This window comes from Pelodiscus sinensis, chromosome 28 (assembly GCF_052426305.1).
Source record: "Pelodiscus sinensis isolate ZL-2025 chromosome 28, ASM5242630v1, whole genome shotgun sequence".
Lineage (NCBI taxonomy): Eukaryota > Metazoa > Chordata > Testudines > Trionychidae > Pelodiscus > Pelodiscus sinensis.
Window position 1 is genome coordinate 12,851,722 of NC_143079.1, and position 22,674 is coordinate 12,874,395.

The 22,674-nt window shown below is 66.8% G+C and overlaps 1 protein-coding gene across 1 annotated transcript in view; it reads left to right on the top strand.

Annotated features, from left to right (window-relative positions):
* Positions 1-7,846: 7,846 nt before the first annotated feature.
* The window catches only part of ZMIZ2 (zinc finger MIZ-type containing 2), a 37,929-nt gene continuing 23,101 nt past the window's right edge, over positions 7,847-22,674 (top strand). The window contains exon 1 of the mRNA XM_075911005.2: positions 7,847-8,035. The gene's annotated coding sequence lies outside the window, so the exon portion shown is untranslated. The remainder of the gene's footprint in view (positions 8,036-22,674) is intronic.

A 22,674-nucleotide genomic window follows, 5' to 3' on the forward strand; every position in this document is an offset into this window, starting at 1 on the left:
TTTCCTGGCCCTCGGAGCAGGCCCTGGGGCTTGGCCCTGCCGGGACCAGCAGTCACCTCCAGCTGCCCCCAGCACCAGGGACGCCTCTGCTGCCCCCCAGGCTGGGCTTGGCTAATCGGGGTGCAGAGCAGGGGCAGCCGGCGGGCGGAGCTGGGTGTTGGGTGGTGCAGGCATCTGCACGTAGGCAGTTTGCAGAGCACCCCAGGACACATGCTGGCTCACGGCCGCCCCCCCCCCCCCCCCGAGCCTCCCTCCTGCCCATCTCCTGGGTGTTGATCCTACAGAGCAGGGCGGGCCAAACACTGCCCAGCGGGGAAACTGAGGCACAGAGCCACCCAAAGGCAGCTTTGTTAGCAGGCTGAGTGCCACGCAGGCAGCCCTGCCTTACGCCCAGCCTGCTCGCCCAGGCTTCCCTGTGTGGCGCAGTGGGGGGGGTCTGCTCTGTGACCCGGGGTCCCCCTGCGCTGGGCTGTGCGATTCCCACTGACTCACCCACGAGGGATGGGCCCAGACACCCAGTCCCAAGGCTCTTCCCCGGGGGAGACAAAGGGAGGGAGGCGCAGACACCGGGTTGGGGGGGGCGGAGTCTAGACCTGCCCCCCAGCGAGTGGGGCAGGCTGAGTGCCCGGGGCTGCAGGGGACTGGGGCAGCCTTGGGATCTGCGCTGGCCTGGCCCCAGCAGGGGAAGCTGCCTGAAATGTGGGGCAAAGGGGGGGTGCCCAGCAGCAGAGGCAGCCTCCCTGTCCAAGGAGGAAGGGCAGGTCTCCCCAGGGCCCTGCCGGCTGCAGGGGACCCGACCCCTGGTGCCCTCACCTGGCTGGGGGGCTCTGGCTGCCCCTTGCGCGAGGGGGTTCCCGGAGCCCAGCCGGAGCGTGGCGGGGAGCGAGGTCCCCTGGCTGGTGGGGCTGGGGGCAGGGCCGTGCCTCTGGCCCGGGGATGGAGGACGCTTGCCCCGTGCCCAGCTCGGGGTGTGTTGGGGGCGGGGAGCCTGGCCTGCCCTGTGCCCAGAGGGCTCTGCAGCTCGTCTCCCCTGCACTCAAGGGGGCGCTGCCCGGAGGTGGGGGTGAGCTCCGTGGGTGGGGGTGGGGCGGGGGCGCTGCAGCCGGGCGCCCGTCGGGGAGGCGGGGGCAGCGCCGGCTGCTGGGCGGTGGGAGGGCGCGTTCCCCAGCCCGGCGCCGCAGACCCAAGAGCCTGGGCAGGGGCCCGGCCAGAGGGGGAGGGGTCACCAGAAACAGGGGTCACCCCGGGAGCCAGGCAGGGAGGCAGAAGCGGGTGCGAGGCGAGCGGCTCGAGGGCAGGGCCTGGCTCAGGAGGAGCCCGCGAGGCCCAGGCTGGGCCAGCTGCCAGCATGTCCTGCCCTTGCCCCTCGCCCTGCCCCCCATCCCTAGGGCTCCTTCCCTGCCGGGTGCTGGCCGGGCTGCCGGTGGCCTGGGGCGCCCATGGTCATGGCCGGAGCGAGCCGGAGCGAGCCGGAGTCCCGGAGCGTGTCTGAGGTCCAGCCCGCTGGGTCGTGGGGGGACGGGCCGGCTGGCCGTGGCCTAGAAATGACAGAGGAAGGCTCCAGGTCAGCAGCGTCGCGGGGGCCTCCGGCCTGAGGGGAGCGGCCGTCCGGGCCCTCGGGCTCGTTCCCACGAGGCAGGGAAAGCGATGGCGCGAGGGGGATTTCCTTGGGGCCAGCCTGTGGCTTTATGGGGGAGGTCCACGTGCCCTCTCTCCCCGCTCCCTGCTTCCTCTCAGGGCTGCGTCTCTTCCCACTTTTCTCCCCCGCACACGGCCTCCCAAACAGCCCAGCGAGGGGCAGCCCAGGCTGGCGCGGGGGCTCCCCCCAGTGGGCCGGGTCCCGGGGCAGGGAGTTTCGCTCACGGCCTGGCGGACCTGCAATGTGCGGGGGTGCCGATTGCCCGGCAGCAGCACTGGGACGGGCTGTAGAGCGCGCGCCCGGCTCTCCCGGTCAGTGCTGAGAGCGATCCCCACCCACCTCCCTTCCCGGGCCTGGCTTTACGTGCACATCGCTCTCGTAGCCCCAGGAGGAAAACCACGACGTGGCAGCCTGGCACGTGGGCAACGCTACACAAAACGTCCCCTGGGCTGCATGGAGCCCAGGCCGCCCACCGGTGGAACCATCTCTTGGCAGCCCCATTTGCAAGGAAACCCCTGAGACCACGGGACCGAGTGCTTGGGTGGTGGCTTTCCTCTCAGCTATCACTACATAAAGACTCATTTAATCGCTCCTCCCACTTAGCCTAAAAGAAAGGTGCTTAGCACAGCAGTTCTGGGATCCTCCATGTATCAAAGACCCACTTCCTAGCAATCATTAACCCTTTGCAACAGGATGGGGCAATTCTACCAATGAATCACATCAGAACCTGGAAAATGGGGAAATCAGCTGACTACACTGTCTTTGACCTGCGAACAGGCAGCGTGATCTCCAACTGTCTCCTCTCACGGCAGGTGACACAGAAATTAACTGATTTTTTTCCTGGTCATTTTCGCGGTGCAATTGGCTTTATTTGCTGTTCACAGATTGCTGCTGGCCCAGCTGTGACTTGGCTTCCGGCTCCAGGCGGGGGCGAGAGTCAATCATGGAACGTTTGCTGAACGATTTGGAAGGGTCAGTTCTCTGCAGGACCTCGGGGGAGGTCGCAGCCTCGGCACAGCCCGGCTCTGCCCCGCAGACTCCTGCAGGGAGCGTGGTGCGGAGCTCCAGGCAGGCGACCTGGGAAGGGGGGAACAAGCTGCATTGCTTGGCTGCTGCCAGGTAGGGGAGGAAGGCCTGAGAGGCGCCTGCAGGACGCCAGAGCGTTCTCAGCCTTTCTGGGGGTGCTTTGCCCCCGAGGATCGGGCAGGTCCTGGAGGAGCACGAAGCCCTCAGAGCTTGGCTGGCGTGTCCCGCCACATCCCCCATCAGCCACAGGGCCAGACCTGAATTGACCGTGTGAAAAGCAACCGGGCCCGCTCCCACCTGCATTCCCCGTCATTCAGCAGGGCACGCTGCCCTGGCCGCTGACCCAGGAGCGGGGTACAGGGTGTGAGCCCCCGGGCGATCCATCGGCACTGCAGGCTCGCTCCCTAGACGTTCTGCTGCAGTGCGTGGCGCCCAGTGGCCACGCTGGGGCCTGGAGTCTGTGGTTCCAGGCCAGCTCAGGGAGGGGGTGTCTGCAGAACGCGAGCTCCGGGCTTCGTACCACAGTAGTGCGCAACCGTGCACCCAGGGGCCAGGCAGAGAGCACCTGCCCCGCTGCTTTGCATCTCAGCTTTGAACAGTGGGGGAGAATGAATGTGTTCCCTGCATGCAGGACCCCTGCAGCCACTGCCTCTCTGAGCCCCTTCCCTCCGCCGAAGGAAGGTATCTTGGGGAGGGGCAGAGCTGAAGTACACAGTAGCACCTACAGCTGGATTTCAGCTTTCATGCAGGCAAAGCCCTTCCTAGCTGGGAAGGAGCAACGTTCCAGCCAGTGTGACACAGTAACTCCAACTGCCGCGTCTGTTTGACAGGGCTGTTGATTCTGAAACCTACTGATGGTAGCGGAAAACTTCACTACTACAGGAGTTTTATTCCACTTAGTGGAATCCATAGGGAAGGTCTCTGTTTTAAAGGTGAAATGGAGTGAATCTCAAATACATGATTGTATTTCTTAGGGCCAGAATCTTGGAAGGAGTGGAAGAAATGGAGGCGAGGGGGAGGTGAGGGTCCTTCCTATGACTGGGGACTCTAGAACTTAGCTAGACTCTGCCTAGGTCTGCTGGAAACTTGGAGGCTACGTTTACACTGCAGGCTTCTTGCACAAGAACTGTTTTGCATGAAGAGTTCTTGTGCAAAAGTTCTTGCACAAGAGAACGTCCACACTGCCATGTGCTTTTGTGCAAGAGATGTGCTTTTGCACCAGAGTGTCCATGGCAGTGTGGATGCTCTCTTGCACAAGAAAGCTCTGATGGCCATTTTAGCCATAGGGATTTCTTGCACAAGAAATTCATGTTGCCTGCCTACACTGGCCTTTTGTGGAAGAGCTCTTGTGCAAGAGGGCTTATTCCTCACGGGGAGAGGAATAACTCTTCTGGAAGAAGCCCTGTTTTGCGACGCTGGCTGTAAATTGTACTTGCGCAAGAACACGTGTGCAGTGTAGACACCCAGCAAGTTTTTGCACAAGAACAGCTGTTCCTGCATAAAAAGCCTGCCGTGTAGACGTAGCCAGAAAGGGTGCAGAGAAGCGTTACAAACGTTATTGAAGGGCTGGGTCTGTCTGGCCTGTGACATGATTGTGGTGTGAGTATTGTTATTATTCAGACTTGGCACAGGAGTGGGCAAGATATGGCCCATGGGCCAAACTGTTTGATCTGGCCCATGGCCCGCCCTGCCACGCCCCCATCCCCAGGCCAATTGAGACCCAGAGGGAACCGCCCCTTCCATCCGAGGCCTCACCCTTCCACGTGACGCCCCGCCCCTTCCGGGGTCAGCCCACCACCACTACCAAAATTGGTGAAGTGGCTCCCCTCCAGAAATGATTGCTCGCCCCTGCCCTTGCACTGAGGCGCCCCTGTCCTGGACCAGGTGCTGTGCACACACCCCACCTTCGGAGGCAGAAAACACTGGGTGCAGAAGGGCTGTTTAAACCAGAGAGCGGGGCCCGCAATGCCCTTAGCAATGAAGCACAGATTTGTACCTGGGCGGGTGACTAGTATCGACTGCCACAAACTCCTCATGAAGGCGTGAAATTCCTGGCCTGATCTATGACCCCTCCTGGCCTTAAAATCTGTGTGTGACCTTAGGCAGCACAGCCTGGGTTAGGCAGTTTGGGGGTGAAGAACCCCCCGGTCCATCCGCATCCAGCAGACTTGGCGACCAGAAATCCCCTTTGGCTGCACCCCAAACTGACCCCCTTCTCTTCTCTCCCAGGAGGGACCCAGAAAATTGCTGCCCTTTCCCTGCCCCTGTGTGCCACACATCTCAAAGTTGGGCAGTGTCATTTAGCCCCACATTACAGATGGGGAAACTGAGGCAAGGCACAGCAGCAAGGCCTGCTTTTAAGTTGAGTAGGAGGCCGAGGAAGAGCTGATCCGGGAGCCCGGGCTGCTAACCCTGGGCTGCAAGCACTGAAACGGCCCTGGAAGATCTTGGCCAGACAGGTAGGATTGTAATGAAAACCGAGATTAGCATGGATGAAACAAAATAACTTTTATTGGTAGCTCACCATGCACTCGCTAGGCTCGGACCCTGCAATTCCCCCGGGAGGGCTGGAGCTGGGACCCGAGGAGCGGAAGGACTGTGTGCACTGATGGTAACAGGCAGATTTGGGTCAATTTGCTTTAAAATCCCCCACTGAATCCACACAGAAAGTTCCCCAGTGGTGCGCAGCCTCTTACTGTAGGATACGAGCACCGCACAGCTTTTTAACAGGTTTATCCTCATAACCTCCCTGGGCACAGCTAGTAGCCCTGTTGTGCTGTTGGGGCCAGGGAGACCAAGGCTCAGATCCTAAAAGAGACTCAGTCTCTTGACTTCCATGGCATGATGGGTTAAGTGATATGCCCAAGGTTGCACAGGAAGCCGGTGGCAGAGCAAGATAAACTCCAGGCCTCCAAAGTCACAGGTTAGGCCTCACCATCACTGGTCATCCTTGGGCCGGGAATAGCCTGCTGATTTCCAGAGCCCCTTTATATCTCCGCAGCGTGGGGCACTGGCTCCAGATGTGCCTGGACACCTACCAGGCCTGGCTGTCCAAAGGGCTAGGGCTACATTCCTCCCCCAGCCAAAGGGGGCTGCAGGCTCCTAGCAGATCACATTCCCTGCCCCCACATCTGGAGCGCTCGGCCTAGGTGAGTGTCCGCTCCCGAGCCAACAGGCAGCAGCGCTGTCCCCTGGGAACAGGTGTGGCTGCTAACCCCCAGGAGTCAAGGAAGGGAGTGAGAAAGAGAAGGGGAGGAACAAACGGAAAAGGCAGGGAGAGGAAGTATAAAGGTGGGACTGGAGAGGCTGATATCATCGTCCTGCCAAGCCACATGCCTGCATTTACCCAGGGACTCAATCCCCGTTCACTCTGAACCCTACTGGCAAACCACATGGAAGTGCTGTGCACTGTCCCACGCTGCTCAGCCAAGGCCTGCTCTGAGAGCCCCACTGGCGCATGGCTGGCTCTCCGGCACCGTTCCCTTCGCCCTGTTACAACTCACACGGAAGATGCCCCTGCACGGGGGGAGGCTCAGGCGCTGGCACACAGAGGGCACCGAAATCTTACCCCAACCTGCATTCCACGCCTGAGCAGCACGGAGGAGGGGGCATGTTCCCACCTCTTTGGCCGCATGGCTGAAAATACGATGGCGATGAAACAAACCAGACTGGTCCCAGGAGACCCCCGACTCGTGTCCTGGGGAAAGCCAGACTCAGGAAGTGTCAGGAAGGAACAGGAACTGGTTTAAAAACGGAGGGAAAATGGCCCCCTTTGGCCTGGCCGCGCAGGGGGAGGGTCCCCAGCAGAGCTGCCGTAGGCCCCAGGGGGACTGTGGCCCAGTCGCATGCAAACTTGCCGGGGTTCCAGGCTCCTTGGAAGTCTCCTCCGAAGGCACCTGCTCCTCCCCCCGCTCCGTCCAACATGCCTCTGATCAGCAGGGGGGCCGGGCCGTGGGGGCGCGCACACTGAGACCACGCTGCAATAGTAGCGCACGGCGGGAGCTGGGCTCGGCCAACGTGGGGTGTTTCGGGGTCAGGTGGGGGGTGCCGGGTTCCTAACACTCCTCCGGAGCTGATGTATAAAAGCTTTTCCCCTGGGGACCATGTCCAGCTGGGGGGGGGGGAGGCTTGGCAGATTGGTGGGGCAGTGTCCAGTGCGGGGCTGCTGGCCGGGGTGTTTTGCCTGCAGGGCGCAAGGGGCCCTGGTGGGGAACGGAGTCGGGGAAGGCACGTCCGGGCTGGCGGGGATATTCTCTTGGCTGCCACCAGGACCCGAGCCTGGGCACCCTGGAGCCAAAAGGGCCAAGGCCAGGCCCTCCACGCCGGTTGGGTTCATACGCCCCTCCGGAGCTTTCTAGCGGGTGGGCAGGGAGCAGGTGTGAAACATCAGGTGGGGGGAATAGCCTCGGATGTGTGTGTCCCCCCCCACGTCTCTCTAGGACACTGCGCCCCCAGCGGTGGGAGGCAGATGTGCCCCCCCTCCCCCTGTCTCCGGGACACTGCGCCCCCTCCCCGGCAGGTCGCGGTGCCGGGATGGTGGGGGACAGAGCGGCCTGCCCCCCTGGTGTCTCCGGGACACTGCGCCCCCTCCCCGGCAGGTCGCGGTGCCGGGATGGTGGGGGACAGAGCGGCCTGCCCCCCTGGTGTCTCCGGGACACTGCGCCCCCTCCCCGGCAGGTCGCGGTGCCGGGATGGTGGGGGACAGAGCGGCCTGCCCCCCTGGTGTCTCCGGGACACTGCGCGCCCTCCCCGGCAGATCGCGGTGCCGGGTGGGCGGCGGGGAGCCGGGCGCACAAGCGGGCCAGGCGGGATGATCCTGCGCCCACGTGCTGAGCCCCCCGGCAGCGCCCTCCCCACAGGGGCGCCCCTGCCCAGCGGGCACGGCCAGTGGGGGGCGGGGTCCCCCCTTTCCCTGCGCCTGGAAGCCCCGCGCCGCGCGCCCAGCCTGGCCAGGGAGCGGAGCCCTTTGTCTGCCTTTCCCACCCCGGGCGTGCGTGCGCGGGCGCGGGCGGGGGCGGGGGCGGTGGGGGGGGGGAGGCTGCAGCTCCCCCCCCCCGCCTCCGGATAGGAGCTCCATTGCTCTGGCCTGGCGGGGGGGGGCGGGCCATGAATATTGATGAGGCCGCCGGGGCGCTATTGTGCAATTGGCGCGGGGCGGGCGGCAGGATGGAGGTGGGGAGCTGCGCGCAGCGGCTCACTCGCCCCGCGGTGGCTCAGGCGGCGGCGGCAGGGCGCGGAGGGGCCGCGGAGCCCGGGCTTTGTTAGCTGCACCCCCGCCATGGAGCCGCGCCCGCAGGCCCAGTGACCCCCCGGCTGCGCCGCGCCCCGAGCCAGGCGAGGACGGGAAGGGCCGGTCGGTCCCCTTGGAAGGTAGGTGCGCGCGGGGGGGCAGGGCGCTCCGCGGCGGGGGGGCCCTCGGGCGGGGGGGGGCGCCCCCCGGGGCCGGCGCGTCGGGCGGGGGGGTCTGGCTCGCGCCGCCGCTTTGTGCCCGGGGGCGCTGCCGGGGTTGGGGCTTTGTGCGCCGGGGCGCGACGCTGCTGCCCGCGCCGGACTTCGGGTGCGGGTTGCCCGGGAAAGGGGGTTTCCATGGCAACAGCGCGGATGCCCTGGGCGGGGCGGGTCGGTGCCGGGCGGGGGGAGCGGGGTCGCCCCGTTCTCCCCCCCCCCGGGGCGCGGGGGCTGGCGCTGCCCCGGGTGCCGGGAATTCACGCGCGGGGCTGCGTGGGGGCGGGCTGGGGGGTTTCCAGCCCGGGCTGCTGCCGGGGGGGCTTTCCCGTGCGGGCCCGGCCGGCTGCGAGTGCGGGGGGGTCTGGAGCGGCGCTCGGGCTGTTCCAGCCGGTTTCAGGCCCTGGACAGTGTCTCCGCGGGGGCAGGGCGAGCCTGGCCTCTGGGCCGGGGCCTTTCTGCCTGGCTGGCGGGGGGGGGGGCCAGGGTGGGGGCCGGAGCCCTCCTAGGACTGGCCGCTGCAGATCCAGCCCTGTGAGCCGGGCGGGGGGCGGGGGCTGTGCCACGCTGTGACCCCCCCCCCCGCTGCTGGCTTGGCTGGCCGGGGGGGCCCGCTGGGGTGTCTTACCTTGACTGGCGGCTGCGAGCGCGCAGGCCGGGAGCCGCCGGGCCCCCCCGTGTTCGCGGACAGGCGATCCACGTGCACCGCAGCTCCCTGCCCGGTGGTGTCGTGCTGCCACTGCCTAAAACTGGCCACGACTCGGAAGTGCTGTGGGCAGCAGCCCCCGCTTGTCAGCCGCTCGCTGGGGAGGCTTTGGTGGCTGCAGCCGGCGCTGGGCTGGCTTCGGTGCAGTGTGTTTTCCAGCAGGGAGCCAGGCCAGGAGGTGGGTGGGGGGCTCCGGGGTGGGGCCAGCTGGTTCTGAGCATCTGGGGAGCTGGAAGGGCTGAAGTTTGGTATCTGGCCTCCCCTGGTGGGCCCAGAGCAGGGCCATTCCCTGTCGCCCACTGGGACCCCCTGGCCAGGCCCCCTGTCCCTCTGCCCGGTTTGTTAGGACCAGCCCTAAATCCCTCCCTCCCTCGTCCTCCTGCGGACTTGCCCTCTGCACGTGGCCTGTCTGGAGTCTCCCGCCTCACTGCCCATTCCTGTCACTTTGACGCCAGCCCGGGGCGCGGCAGCGTGACCTTGTGGAAGGCTGGTTGGTTTGCACTGGGATGGGGAGGGGCTGCTGTGACTCGGCTCCCCAGTTTCCGAAGGCCTGGCCGTGCTGGCCCACGGAGACGTGGGGCAGGGCGAGTTCGTGCCCTGCTGCTGTGAATGGGCTCCCGTTCCGGGGACTCTGGACGCTGCCCCGGGACTAGCTGCTTTGGACACACTGGTGCTGGAAGCCAGAGGTGCTGTGGGGGCGGGGCTCAGCACCTCCCAGTGCCCGGGAGAACATCCCCTCCCTGTTTCGAGGGACTCCTGTGGCTTCCCTCTTGTCCCGGGGGGGCTTTCCATCTCCAGCCTGGACTCGGCAGCGCCGGCCACTCGTGTCGGCTTCAGGGCCCCCAGAAATGCCCTGGATGCCTGGTGGCTGCAGGAAGGCGGATGTGGCCCCTGGGGTGCACTCGTGAGGGGCAAAGCCAGGAGGCTGGGGAGCTCCGGGGAGGAGAGCTCACGCCAGGCCCCCCAGCCTTGTGCTTTCTTCGGAGGCCCCGACCCCCGGGGGGCGGGCGATGCAAACCCCCCTCGGATCAAACTCTGCCCGCCGTCCCACTGTTGCCAGGGCAGCAGCTGGCTCTGTCTCCGCCCTCCCCCGCTGGGTGCGGTGCCCGCTGTCCTGGCAGGTTCTCCGCTGGCGTGTCGGCTCAGGGCGCCTTGGAAATAGTTCACTGGGTAACTGGGTTAAGCAGAGGCTCCTCCACCCACCCACCCACTTACATAACGCTGGGCGGGCCGGGCGAGTGGCCTGGAAGGTCAGGTTGTGTTGCCTCCATGGCGACCCGGTTGGCGGGGGGAAGCAGCGTGTGGGTTCAGCCAAGGGCCAGTGGGGGGGCAGAGGGCTGTGTGACGCACCCACCCAGCTGTGGCTGAGCCCACCTGTTGTGAATCTCACTCGGGGCCCTGGCGAGCCAGGGAACCTGCAGCCACCTCCGAGGAGACGGGCGGTCCCGGGGCTCGGAGGGCAGGCGGGCAGCGGCACCTGGCCCCGGGGGGGCAAGCGCAGGACAGGCCCAGACCTTCGCTGAGCCGCACCTGAGAGCAGCCTGGGCCAGGCCCCGAGCTGCTTAGCAGCTGGATTCCCGGGCAGTCCGGCTCCCACGGTCCATCAGCCTGGGGCTTGTTTTGCTGCCCTTTGCCAGAGACCCCCAGCGCAGGGGGCCGGCTGGGCAGCCAGGAGCGAGCGAGCGGCAGAGCTCCCAAGGCAGAGGGGCTGGATGAGCCCTGGGACCGTAGCGCTGCCATTAGCAGGGGGAGGGAAGGTGGCCCCGGGGCCCGTCCCCAGGGCACTGCTGGATTGCCCTGGCTGGAGACCGGCGAAGCAACCACTGAGCGAGAACTGAAAAGTTACCAGCCGCTGAGCGGGCGGGACTGGCTGGAACCTCTGAGCACGGACCCAGAGCCCGGCTCTTGAGCGGTTAGTCGGGGGGCTCACAGTTTGGCTTCTGCAGTCCACTGACCCCCTGGGCTGGGCGTCTGGGGCCTGCACTTCACTGGCTGTCAAGGGCTTGGCGATGCAGGAGGGTGGGTGAGCTCAGGGCTGCAGCAGAGGGTCCTACGGGCATGGGGAGACCCTTGCGCCAGGCTTCCTACAGAGGTGTCATGGCTAAGCTTAGGGGTTGGTCTCTGCCAGGGTGTCGCTGGGTCCAGGGGCCAGTGCGCTTGAGGGGCTGGAGCCGGGGCTGTTCACGGTTCGGGCAGAAGGGGTGCAAAGTGACTTGTGGATCGGAGCCCTGAGAGGCTCCCCGAGCTGCGGCTGTTCAGCTTAACGCAGAAGGCTGGGGGGTCGTGGACTGGCAGCGCCCTCGCTCGGTGCCCGGCACGGTCTGCGTTGCTGGACACATTGGGACACCACGGCAGGGGACGTGTGCACTGACCGGGAACCTCGCATCCGGCTCCTGGAACCAGCATCCTCTCTGGAAGGTGGAACCCACCTGCCGAGTGCGCCCGCCCGCTCCAGGCCGGGGAGATAAATGGGGATTTATACGCTGCGGCGGCTGCGCACACGCAGCCGCTCCCCCAGCCAGCGTGGGAACGACTTGGAGAGCCGCCCCGGGCGCTGCTGCCAGGCTCCTTGGTGCCGCGCACCCCGATGGGGAGAGACCGGAGTCCCCAGCCTGGCCGGAAGGGCGGGCGCACCTGGGCAGAGAGGTGCCTCTGGGGGCCACAGGGGCGGAGCATCTGTGTCCCCGTGCATGGGCCTGGGGAGCAGGCTCGCACGCGCATGTGCCCCGAAGGAGGAGTGTGTGTGCACGTCCACTGGTGAGTGTAACCAGACCCTGCCCCACTGGGGCACCGCGCTTGGGGGAGGTGAAAGGTCCTGGGGCCAGCCTCGGATTCTTTTCCATGACAAAGGAGCCTCTGATGGCAGAGCCAGTCCCTTTGAATGGGAGGCTCCTGTCCCATGAGCCGCTCTGCCCCACAGGCCCTGGGGCGTCAGAGCCGGCCCCTCCTCTGCCCCAGCTTGTTCCAGTGGGGGCTGGACCTGGGAGAGGGAATTCCCCCCCCCCCATGCCCCGAGGGGGGGGGGGGGGCTCTGCCATCTGAGATGGCGCCTTAAACTCCCCAGGGACCTCTGACCTGGAGCTTTGCTTTCCAAGCTGCCATGGGGGGGTGGGGGGGGGGGCAGCAAGTGCACGTGCCCTGCAGCTGGGACCCCTGGGCTGGGGGTAACAACCCCTCGGGTGCTGCCCTGTTGCTCAGGTGCCCTGAGGGGGGTGTTGCTGCAGCGGGGGCCCTGGAGAGGAGGCGGCTCTGGGGAGAGCCGGGCGAGGGGCCAGGGGGTGCTCGGAGCCGGCCTGGCATTGCCTTCCCTGTGGATTGCAGCATCCCGGCTCCTGGGGAGCTGGGTCAGAGCCCTGCGCGGGGGGAGGGGCGGCCAGCTCTGGGGCTGAGCCGTGACGTGTCAGGCTCGCCTGGGGCCCAGCGCCTCCCGGCAGGAGCAGACACCAGGGGGAACCGAAAGTGTCTGCATGGCGCCCGCAGCCGAAACCCAGCCATGAGCCGGGAATTACCCGCCTCCCCCGGGGGAGGGGCCTGTTGTGAGCAGGACCCTGGCTGCGAGCGAGGCGCATCCCCGGGCAGGGGGTGCCTGGACCGGCTAGCGCCCGGGGGCTGGTTCCCGTCGGGGGCTACCGGCCCCTACGCAGCCCTCGCCCTTCCCCCGGCTGGCAAAGGACGCCCAGGGCTGGTGTGGGGGGGCAGACCCCTTCCCTGGCTTCGTTCCCCGCCCCTTGGGCGGACGCTGCTTCCCCAGGCTGCAGGGCAGAGCCCACTGTGGGGGGGGGGGGCTGTGGGAGAGCTGCTCGTACCAGCTGCTGCTCTGGGCTGGGCGCTAAGCGGGGGGAGCATGGGAAGCCCCTGTGATTCCCATGGGGGGGGGCTGCTACGCTCATTCCAGACATTCTCAGGACTGAGGAGTGTGATCCCCCTGGTGTGTCATCCTGCCCCCCCCCCCCGCTCCCAGCGACCCTGCCCCCCAACTCTACTTCCAGGAGGCTGGCGGGCAGGGCCGGGGGGAGACACTGGGTGTGTGTGTCACGGGGGGAGGGGGAGACAGCGGCCGGGGGGGTCGTAGGACGTAATGAGGGGCGTGGGCCCGGGAGCCCCTCCCCATCCTCCCTGGCCTGGGCTCAGACGCTGGGCCGGTGGGAGGCCCGTTGTCAGCCTAGGTGCCGCCTGGACCCATCTCTGGGGGGCTCCCATGTGCCGGGGCAGCGGTGGGGGCCGCCTCGTCCCTCACGCGGGCAGCTACCGCCCCAGTGGCCCCGTTTGCTGGCAGCTTCTGCAGGGTGCTGGGCCCCGGGGCCTGGCTGGGCTCCCCAGGGCTGGGGGCATGGTGGCCGGAGCAGGCTGCCCGGCATCCAGGGCTCCACCCGCCTTGCCACTCCCGGCTATTGCTGCTCTGCCTGCGCCTGGCCCCGGGCCTGTGCCGTGCCCAGCTGTGTGTCGCGCCGGCCCTGCTGGCCGGTAGCAGGTCTCCGCTGGGTGCCACGTGGCTAACGGGGGCGGGGCTGGCGGGGCGGGGGGCACGGCTGGCGACCTTGCCGGCGTTTGGGGGAGGGTGGGATCAGCGCTCGGCCCGGAGGGAGGCAGGTGGGAAGCGCCGCGCAGCTCCTGCACCCACTCTGCCCCCGCGACAGGCCGGGGGGAGCGTGCAGGGGGCCCGGCGATGGGGCTGGGCACGGGGCACTAGGGGTTGCTCTACTGTGACAGCACCCAGCGAGCCTGGGCGCTGCTGCCAGGCCCTTCTCCTTGCTCCTCTGCCTACGGAGGCCCCGTTTCCATGCTGGGGCAGGAGCCCAGAGCCCCTGCGGGGCAGCGCATGTGTCTGCTGCCCCCTCCCGCCGAGCAGCGCCACGGGGCCCTGCCACCGCCTCCTTGCTGGACACGAGGGCAGCTGCCACCTGCAGGCCCTGCCTGGGCTCCTGGCTGGCTGCCCGCTGGGCCCTTCCCAGGCTCGGGTTACGCCCGAGCGCAGCCAGCCAGGGCAGGTATCGGCTTCTTGGCTCCAGCTCGGGGCACCGAGGGACTCGCAGGGCTCCGGCCCGGGGCACCAGGCTGCCCAGCGGAGCTGCTGGCGAGGGCTGGGGGCGCGTGTCCCGGGCGTGGGGCGGGGGTGCTGCAGCCCTAACGTGGGGCTCCCCGACCACTGGGGCTTAGACTCCTCCCCCAGCGCCCCTGGAGGCAGCTCTACAGCCTGGGGGAGCTAGCGTCAGCCAATGGCTCCGCTCCTTAGCCTTAGCACCCCTCTTCCTGCTCCCCCCGCACTGCCCCCCCGCCCCATCAGCTGTCGAGTAGCGGGGCTGCCGACCCTGCTGGCAAGGGGGAGGTGCCACCTCGGGGGCGGGGCGGGGGGGGGGTTCCCTGGCAGGAGGCTCCATGTGACTGCCCAGTGCAGTTTACTGGGGCATCCCCCTGCCCCGAGCAGCTGTGTGTGGGGATCGCCCGGCGTGGAGTCCGCCAGCGCCTGCCCTGGCACAGCTGGGACCACCCCCAACTCCCCCGCTGACCCGGCAGGTGGGAACTGCATTTCCAGCCCCCCCGCCCGGCCCTGAGGGCTAAGAGAGCTGGGCCCCTGCTCCCAGCCCTAGAATCTGCTCCTGGCCTGGCCGGGGTGGGAGGCGCTTCCCCTCCCCACACAGCGGAGCCTGCGGTGAGCAGGCCCTGGAGGAGCAAGGGGGCCAGCAGCACTGGGCTGGGGGAGCGCCCGGTGACTCCATCCCAGCTGCTCCCAGCAGGGGGCGCTATGTGGGAGGGCATGTGTGGGTGAGGGGGGAGCTCCCACAACTCCAGCCCAGTGCTCCCAGCAGGGGGTGCTGTGGGGGGGGCGGGCGCTGGGTGCATGGGGGGAGCTCCCATGACTCCAGCCCGGCGCTCCCAACAGGGGGCGCTATGGGGGGGGGAAGCACTGCCTGCGGGTGGGGGGGGGGAGCTCCCAGACTCCAGCCCGGCGCTCCCAACAGGGGGCGCTATGGGGGGGGAAGCACTGCCTGCGGGTGGGGGGGGAGCTCCCAGACTCCAGCCCGGCGCTCCCAACAGGGGGCGCTATGGGGGGGGAAGCACTGCCTGCGGGTGGGGGGGGGGGAGCTCCCAGACTCCAGCCCGGCGCTCCCAACAGGGGGCGCTATGGGGGGGGGAAGCACTGCCTGCGGGTGGGGGGGGGAGCTCCCAGACTCCAGCCTGGCGCTCCCAACAGGGGGCGCTATGGGGGGGAAGCACTGCCTGCGGGTGGGGGGGGAGCTCCCAGACTCCAGCCTGGCGCTCCCAACAGGGGGCGCTATGGGGGGGAGCACTGCCTGCGGGTGGGGGGGGAGCTCCCAGACTCCAGCCCGGCGCTCCCAACAGGGGGTGCTATGGGGGGGGGAGCACTGCCTGCGGTTGGGGGGGGGGCTCCCAGACTCCAGCCCGGCGCTCCCAGCAGGAAGGGTGAAGTTGATTGCGGCAGTCAGGACTCGCTGGGCTTGTCCCGGCCCCCGGCAGGCCCAGAGGCTGCGGCCGACCCCGGGACCCCTGCTTGGGCGGCCGCTGGGTTAGAGCTCACACTGGGGCAGTAGCTGGAGCGGGCTCGCCGGCTGCTCCAGGTGGGTGCCACTTCCCCCATGCCAGGGCCTGCAGCCTCCCTCCTACTGCTTCAGGGTGAGGCCCCGGCCCACTCGGCCTCCTCCACGGCCGGGTACCAGGCCCCCCCAGCCACACTGCTCACAGCTCCATGGGGCCTGCAGCACAGAGCTCCAAGCAGACCCCAGGCGCCGGGGCCCGGGCTGCTGCGGAGGGGAGGGGTTAAGGCAGCGAGCGGGCGGCTGATTCACAGGCAGTAATCCCTGGGCAGGAACAGCCTGTTTCCTTGTTCAGGGACAGAGGGTTCGGGCGCATGCGCCACGGGGGCCGTGTGCAGCTGGCTGGTCCGCGCCAGGGAGCGTGGGGCAGCCCCATGAGTCACACGGGCCCAGCTCCCCAGGGCCGCCCCCTCCCCCAGCCATCTGTAGGGACCAGGACTCCCTGCCCCCAGCCCACCCAGCTGAGTCGCTTCCCGCAGCGGCTCCCCCGCTCCAGCTCCCTGGGAGGAGCCGCTTGGAGAAGCCAGAGAATGGGGCCCAGGGGGGGAGGGGAGAGCGATCTGCCCCCCGGGGGTGGGGGGGCTGGGGAAGGACCCACCAGGGCACCCCCAACACAGGGGCCCCTGGCTTCAAGAGTCTTGATCCCGGAGTTGGGGAGCAGGGGTGAGGGGCTGGAGTCTCTGCTCTTGCACAAAAGGCTAGTGTGCGGGGCTCAGGGCAAACAGGCATCCAGGCCTGGCGGCTGACAGGGGCTCCGGAGCAAGGAGCCTGCCCTGTGCCTCGGTTTCCCTAATAAGCGTGTGAGTCATGTGCATACAGAGCTGTCCCCTGCTGTGCTCCCCTGCACCCAGGTCCCGCCCCCCCCCCCCGACGTTCTCTTGACCCCTTGCTGCCAAGTTCTTTGAAGAGAACGCCTGCTCCCACCCGCCCTGTGCCCTGCTGGGCCCTGGTTTAAACTGGGAGCAGCCTCTGGAGGACAGTGCATCCCGCGCCCCCGGCAGGGCAGTGCCCAGGCTGGGGCCCTCGCCCGGGTGCCGGCAGCCAAGTGGAGCAGGGCTGCTGGTCGCTGTGCTTCCCCGGGGGGCTCTGCCTGGGAATGCAGGAGGGGCCACCTGCTAGCAGGGGTCCCCTGGGTCTGAAACTGGGCCCCGCTGCGAGCCAGAGGCAGGTCAGTGCCCGGCTTCTGCGCCCATCAGGGCAGCCAGGGGCCAGTGCCCTTGGGTGCCAGGGAGCCGCCTCCAGGTGCCCACCCTTTGTCCCTGCTGGGCACGGTGTTGGTGGCCCAGTTTCACCCCTGGGCAGTGCCAAGTCCCCTCACCCGCTGGCTGGTCACGGGACCTTGTGAGTGACTCAGGGCCCCGTGGAAGGGTGAATCGCTGCCCCCTCCCCCAGTAACCCCCCTCGTCCAGAGTCCTGGCCTGGCAGCGGCACATGGGCGCCCAGGTAGGGGGAGGAGCTGGCACACTGCCCCCCGCCCCCCCATGCAGCACATGCTGCCCCCTCCCTCACCCCTGTGGCCGCGAGCCCGTCCCAGGCCTGGCAGTGCTACCGCAGTGGCTCTGGTTCACCCCTGCAGTGCCCACGCCAGCTTGCAGGGCTCTGTGGGGCCGCTGGCCCCTGCTACCCGACCTGCCCCACAGCAAATGGACCCTTGCTCACATTGCAGGGGTGGGGCCATGCACAGCAACTTTACACAAGGCAGGAAACCCCCCCGCAGGAAGGGTGGGGCTAGGCAGCAGATTCAGCACCCACCCTCTTGCAGAAAGCGCTGGAGAGTCCTTCACGGGGGCAGACCCCTGGTGTCAGCACTGCCCGGACCATTGCCCCGGCCTGGCTGCGGGGCCCCCGTTCCAGAGAGGAGAGCACCCCACAGTGGGCCGGGTCGCTGCCTGTGTGGCCGTCTCAGCACGGGCTATAGCTAGCGCTGCTTGACTTGGTCCCCTGCTCCTGTTGCTTGTGCTCGGAGCAGCCCAGGATGTGTGTTGGCTGCGGAACTCACTGCTGCAGGCTAGCGCTGAGGGCGAGAGTGCTGACTGACAAGGCCGCTTGGCTGGAGCATATGGCGGGGGGGTGGCTGTGTGGAACCGGGTTATTGTTGCCTGTTAGCCCTCCAGACACCGGGGCAGGCTCCTGCTGGCCCCAACCTCCCTGCTGGCCCTGGAAAGCACCTGAGCTCCAGCTGCCTGGATCCCCGCCTCACCCTGTGCCCCGAGGGCACCCGCCCTCCCCAGGCGCAGACGCACGCCCTCCTGCTGGGGGCACGAGCCAGCTGCTGGCCAGTGGCCGCCGGCGCAGCTGGACATCGTGGGGTGGGGCGTGGCCGTTCCTGGCATTGTCCTTGGCCCTGTGGATTGCTTCTGCTGCCCCAGCTCCCCTGCCCTTTAAAAGCAGCCTCCCCCGCCCACCTTGGCAGGGCCCGGTGTGGGCCGCTGCCGCTGTCCGAACAGGGCCAGCCCCTCTCCCCGTATGTGGCGGGCCAAGGGGTGCGAGTGGGTTGGCGGGTTCCTTCCGTGCCGGGTGCCGGGTGGCCGTGCTGGGAGCAGCCCCGAGCTTGGAGCAGTGGGTTCCGCTTCGTCAGACACGCCGAAGCTGAAGGGGTTAACTGATTAGCTGGGCGGGCCCCCTCCCGCCCGGTGGTGGGGGCTCTGGGCAGACCCTCCCTCGCCTTGCCGGGCCAGTCGCAAGTGGGACTGTGGCCCTTGCCCGCCTCTCACACCTCCCCACGGGGCAGGATCGGGCCCTGACGGTGTCTCCCCTCCGCTCAGCACCAGCTTTGTCTCTGGTGCTCCCCCTGGGAGCAGCCCCCGTCTTCCTTGCAGCAGCCCCGGGGCTCAGACTCAGGCTAGCTCTCCACTGCGCTTCTCTGCATGGTCCCCAGCCCTGCGCCCTGCGGATCTCCCAGAACACCTGCCCTGCTGTGGGCCAGCGGGTGGGTGAGGAGCCCTGGCCCCAGGTTTCACCGAGGGGGGTCGTGCCACCCCTTCCTGCTGCTCCCTGAGCTCACGGCGCTTCCCTCGGCGAGGGGAATGGGGGGGCTGCGCTTTCCAGCCTTGGGCTTTGCCTAGGGGTGTAGGCCCATGTAAGGCAGAGAGAAGGGACTCTGTTTTGGGGGCACTGGAAGGGGGTGCCATGCCTGAGTCATCACAGAGGCACTAGTTCACGCCAGTGTTCCCTCTAATCTTCTCCATACACATGGGGTACGTCTACACAGGCGTGATTTTGCGCAAAGACTTTTAACGGAAAAGTGTTTCTGTTAAAAGTATTTGCGCAAGAGAGGTCTACACTGGCATGTGCTTTTGCGCAAGAGCATCCGTGCCAGTGTGGACGCTCTCTTGCGCAAGAAATTAACGTTGCCTGTTTACACTGGCCTCGTGCGCGAGAGGGCTTATCCCTGAGCGGGAGCGTCAGAGTGTTTGTGCAAGAAGCCCTGATTTCGTACATTAGAGCGTCAGTTTCTTGCGCAAGTACTCGTGGCCAGTGTAGACAGGCGGCTGCTTTTGCGCAAAATCTTGCCAATGTAGACACAGCCGTGGATTTATTCCACCTACGTGCAAAATACTTTTTATGTGCACCGAGGCACGTGTGAATACGCACCGCCCGGAGAAACAAAGCCCAGGTGCCCAGCTACGGGCACTTTGCTAATCTGCTGGGCGGGATTTGAGCATCTCCTGAGCGGCCGCACAAGTGCACAGCTTACAGGGAACTTTAAACCCCTCTCCCCAGTCTCTGCTACCCTACTGGTGCCCGACCTGCTCGCTCTGCCAGGCTGCAGGAGATGGGGGATCCCCCGGGACACGCGGCCTCTCTCCACTTGAGCGCCAGCCCGAAGGATCCCCAAGTCCTTCGTTGAGACTTCACTGCCCACCAGCTGTTTTCACTAGTGCGAGGAGTTTGGCGTGCTGAGCGGGAGCTGCCCTGCTGCCCCAGTCTGGCCTGGGGGAGGGGGGGTTGATACGCAGGCTCTGGGGTTAGCGGGGAACCAGGAAGTCTGAGAAATCAGCTGGGCGAGGGGCTGCTGGCGAGGGGCTGGCTGCTGCTCCCATTCTTCCGTTAGCGGAACCAGCCACGCAGCAACGGGATCTGCTCTCCGCACACGCCCAAGTCAAGGGCCGTGCGCCCCTGGGTGCGTATCCATCGGCCCTGCCCCCTAGCACTCGGGGACTGACGCAGGCTTTGGCTGCGGGCGCTCTAACCCCAGGGCACACTGCGCCTTTCACCGCGGCGGCCCCGCGTCTAGCCCAGGGAACGGGCCGTGCTGCGCCGCACGGGGCAGACGCTGTCGCTGTTCCTGGCTGGAGGGCGTGTTGGCCGGGGGCGAGGGAATGCAGCTTGTAGAAGCTCGATGAGTGGGGACAAGGGAATCCCGCCCGGGGCCGTGTCCCTGTGAGCTCGCCGTGCGGCTCTCAGCCAAAGGTCAGGTCCTGCCCGAGGCTTCGCTTCCAGCTCCGCGCCAGTCCCGTGCATGTAGAGTCCAAAGAAGCTTCGCTTTAGCCAGGCTGCCACTGCTTCCAGACTTGCCTTCCTTTCCAGGGCCTGCCGGCAGCTGCGTGAGTTAGCCCTTCGGCATGTCTGCGCGTCGCTCTGCCCGGCATTGCCGGTTACTCCTTGCTCTGGGCTAGGGGGCAGCCGCAGTCGAGTAACCGAGCAGCAAACGCTTAAGGGTTAATGCTACAGATGATGCGCATCCCCCGCCAACACATGTTTTACCAGGCTGGCCAGCAGCCCGGCTCAGTCCTGGCTCACACCGGGCCTGGGACCTGCCCCTGCTGCGGCTCTGCATGTAAAGTGCATTAGGAGCCGGGTGGGCAGGCAGCCTGGCTTAGTTCCGGCTTGCGACCGGTGCGGGAACTCAGACCCGCTCCTGGACAGGGGCTGCTGCCACCCCACGCTGCTGCCTCCTTCATAGAGGGACAGGCAGCCGGTCCACGAGGAGGGCTGGTTTTTAAACGGGCTCCCCTCCCGGACCAGCTCCCGCCTGGCACCCCGCACTGCTGCCTCGGATTCAGAGGCAGCAGGATGGAGTGGCCGGGACTCACTGGCTGCCAGCCCCGCCCCCTGGAACGGTAGAAAAGTCGAGTAACCAATCGGGAATCGTGAGGTTAATCGACTATTCAATTAACGGATCCTCCGGCTTGGTGGGGAGCCCCCCTCGTCCGTGCAGGCTACAAGGGGTGGCCTGTTTGCTAGCTAACGCGCCTCTTCTGCTGCTTCTCTTGGGTGGGGGGGTGGGGGGCAGGGGTTTCCGTGACCAGGCCAGTCCGTATGTGACCGTTCGGTAGGAAGAGCAGTCCCGTTTTCCCAGCAACGCGCCACACGAGGGCTTGCTCCTCCCAACAGCAAAGAAATGAATTTGCCTTCTGCTTACGAGGGAGCTGCGTTGCGGGAACAGGAGGGGAGAGGTCGGGGGTCTCTGGGAAGCCAGCCGCTTGCTGGAAGATGAATCTCTGTAATCGTTTCCTGCCAAGAACCGTCATTCCCGTGCAGGTGTGTGGCTCTTGCCCTGCGCGCCTCCCACAGAGCACGACCCTGGTGGCAAAAATGCACCGAGCTTAACCGGAGTCAAATGCCTTTGGCGCGTCGTGGCTGGAAACGGGAGGCTGGCCCCTTGCCCGCACAGGGACCCACGGGCCTAGAATTCGTGTGACGTCAGCAGAGCGGGGCCACGAGCAGGCGCTGCCAACCTGCGGGGGAAGCGTCTGCTGTCTCCGAGGTGCAGGACCCCAAAGACTGGCCCCAAATAGCACCTTAGGGAACCCGGCTCAGGCTGTGGACGGGGTGGGGGAGAGAGCAGAGTGTGGGGGGGGTCTGGCCCTGTGGACGGGGTGGGGGAGAGAGCAGAGTCGGGAGGAGGTCTGGCCCTGTGGACGGGGTGGGGGAGAGAGCAGAGTCGGGGGGGGGGGAGCAGATCTGGCCCTGTGGACAAGGTGGGGGAGACAGCAGAGTCGGGGGGGCGTCTGGCCCTGTGGACGGGGTGGGGGAGACAGCAGAGTCGGGGGGGGAGTCTGGCCCTGTGGACGGGGTGGGGGGGAGTCTGGCTCTCTGGACAAGGTGGGGAAGACAGCAGAGTCGGGGGGGGAGTCTGGCCCTGTGGACGGGGTGGGGGGGAGAGAGCAGAGTGGGGGGGGGGGGGAGTCTGGCTCTCTGGACAAGGTGGGGAAGACAGCAGAGTCGGGGGGGCGTCTGGCCCTGTGGACGGGGTGGGGGGAGAGAGCAGAGTCGGGGGGGGGGGAGTCTGGCTCTCTGGACAAGGTGGGGAAGACAGCAGAGTCGGGGGGGAGCGGATCTGGCCCTGTGGACAAGGTGGGGGAGAGAGCAGAGTAACCCGGGGGGGGAGAGGGGAGTCTGGCCCCTAGGTAGCAGCCTGGGCTGAGCAAGGCCTGGCGCAGAGAAGTGGGTTTGTTGAGTTTTCAGTGTAACTGGCGAGGAGTCGTGTGGCACCTGAGAGACTCACCGACGTGCTGGAGCACAAGCTTTCGTGGGCAAAGTCCCACTTCGTCGGATGCATACCAAGCTGTGCAGGCCTCTGACGGAGTGGGGCTTTGCCCACAGAAGCTTGTGCTCCAGCACGTCGGTGAGTCTCTCGGGTGCCACAGGGCTCCTCGCCGCTCTTGCGGATCCGACTCACCCGGCTCCCCCTCTGATCCGTGACAGTTTAACTGGAAAAACATTGAGGATTTTGATGATTAAAAAAACACAGATGAGGAGCCAGTGCGGAGGGAAGGATGGGGGGGGCGCGTGACTGGAAGCCCCGGTCTGAGCGATCGGATGAGACTGGAAACCAGCTGCAAAGCTGCCTGGCCCTCCTTCCCTTCCATGGGCACTGGGGTGAGGGTGTTAACAAGAGACTGGCAGGAGGAGCTAGTGGTTAGAGCTGGGAGCCAGGACTCCTGGGTTCTGTGTAGGTAACCTCGGTCCGGTCCCCGCTCCGTGCCTCAGTTTCCCTCACTTTAACAGGGATAACGTGCCTGACCGGGAGGCGGGGGTCCATTGGTTAATGTTTGCTGGGAGCGCCTTAGGAAGCCCTCAAGCTGGGTGGAGTGTCCCTGCTCTGGGATCCCTTGTTTGGATCCTGCCCTCCGCGCCCAGAGGCTTGGGGCTGCATGTGTCTGCAGCCGCTCTGGGCACTGGCCCCGGTGGGAGCAGGATGGGCGGTCTCTGGAGGGGTGGGGGTAGGGGTCACTGCTGCTCCAGCTCACAGGACTGACCCCAGGGACGGGTCCCCCGGCTGGGGCCAGCTCCCTGCAGCCGGAGCGAGGCCTTGGACTTGCTGCTGCCTGTGCTAGAAAACCAGCCCTGTCTCCCCA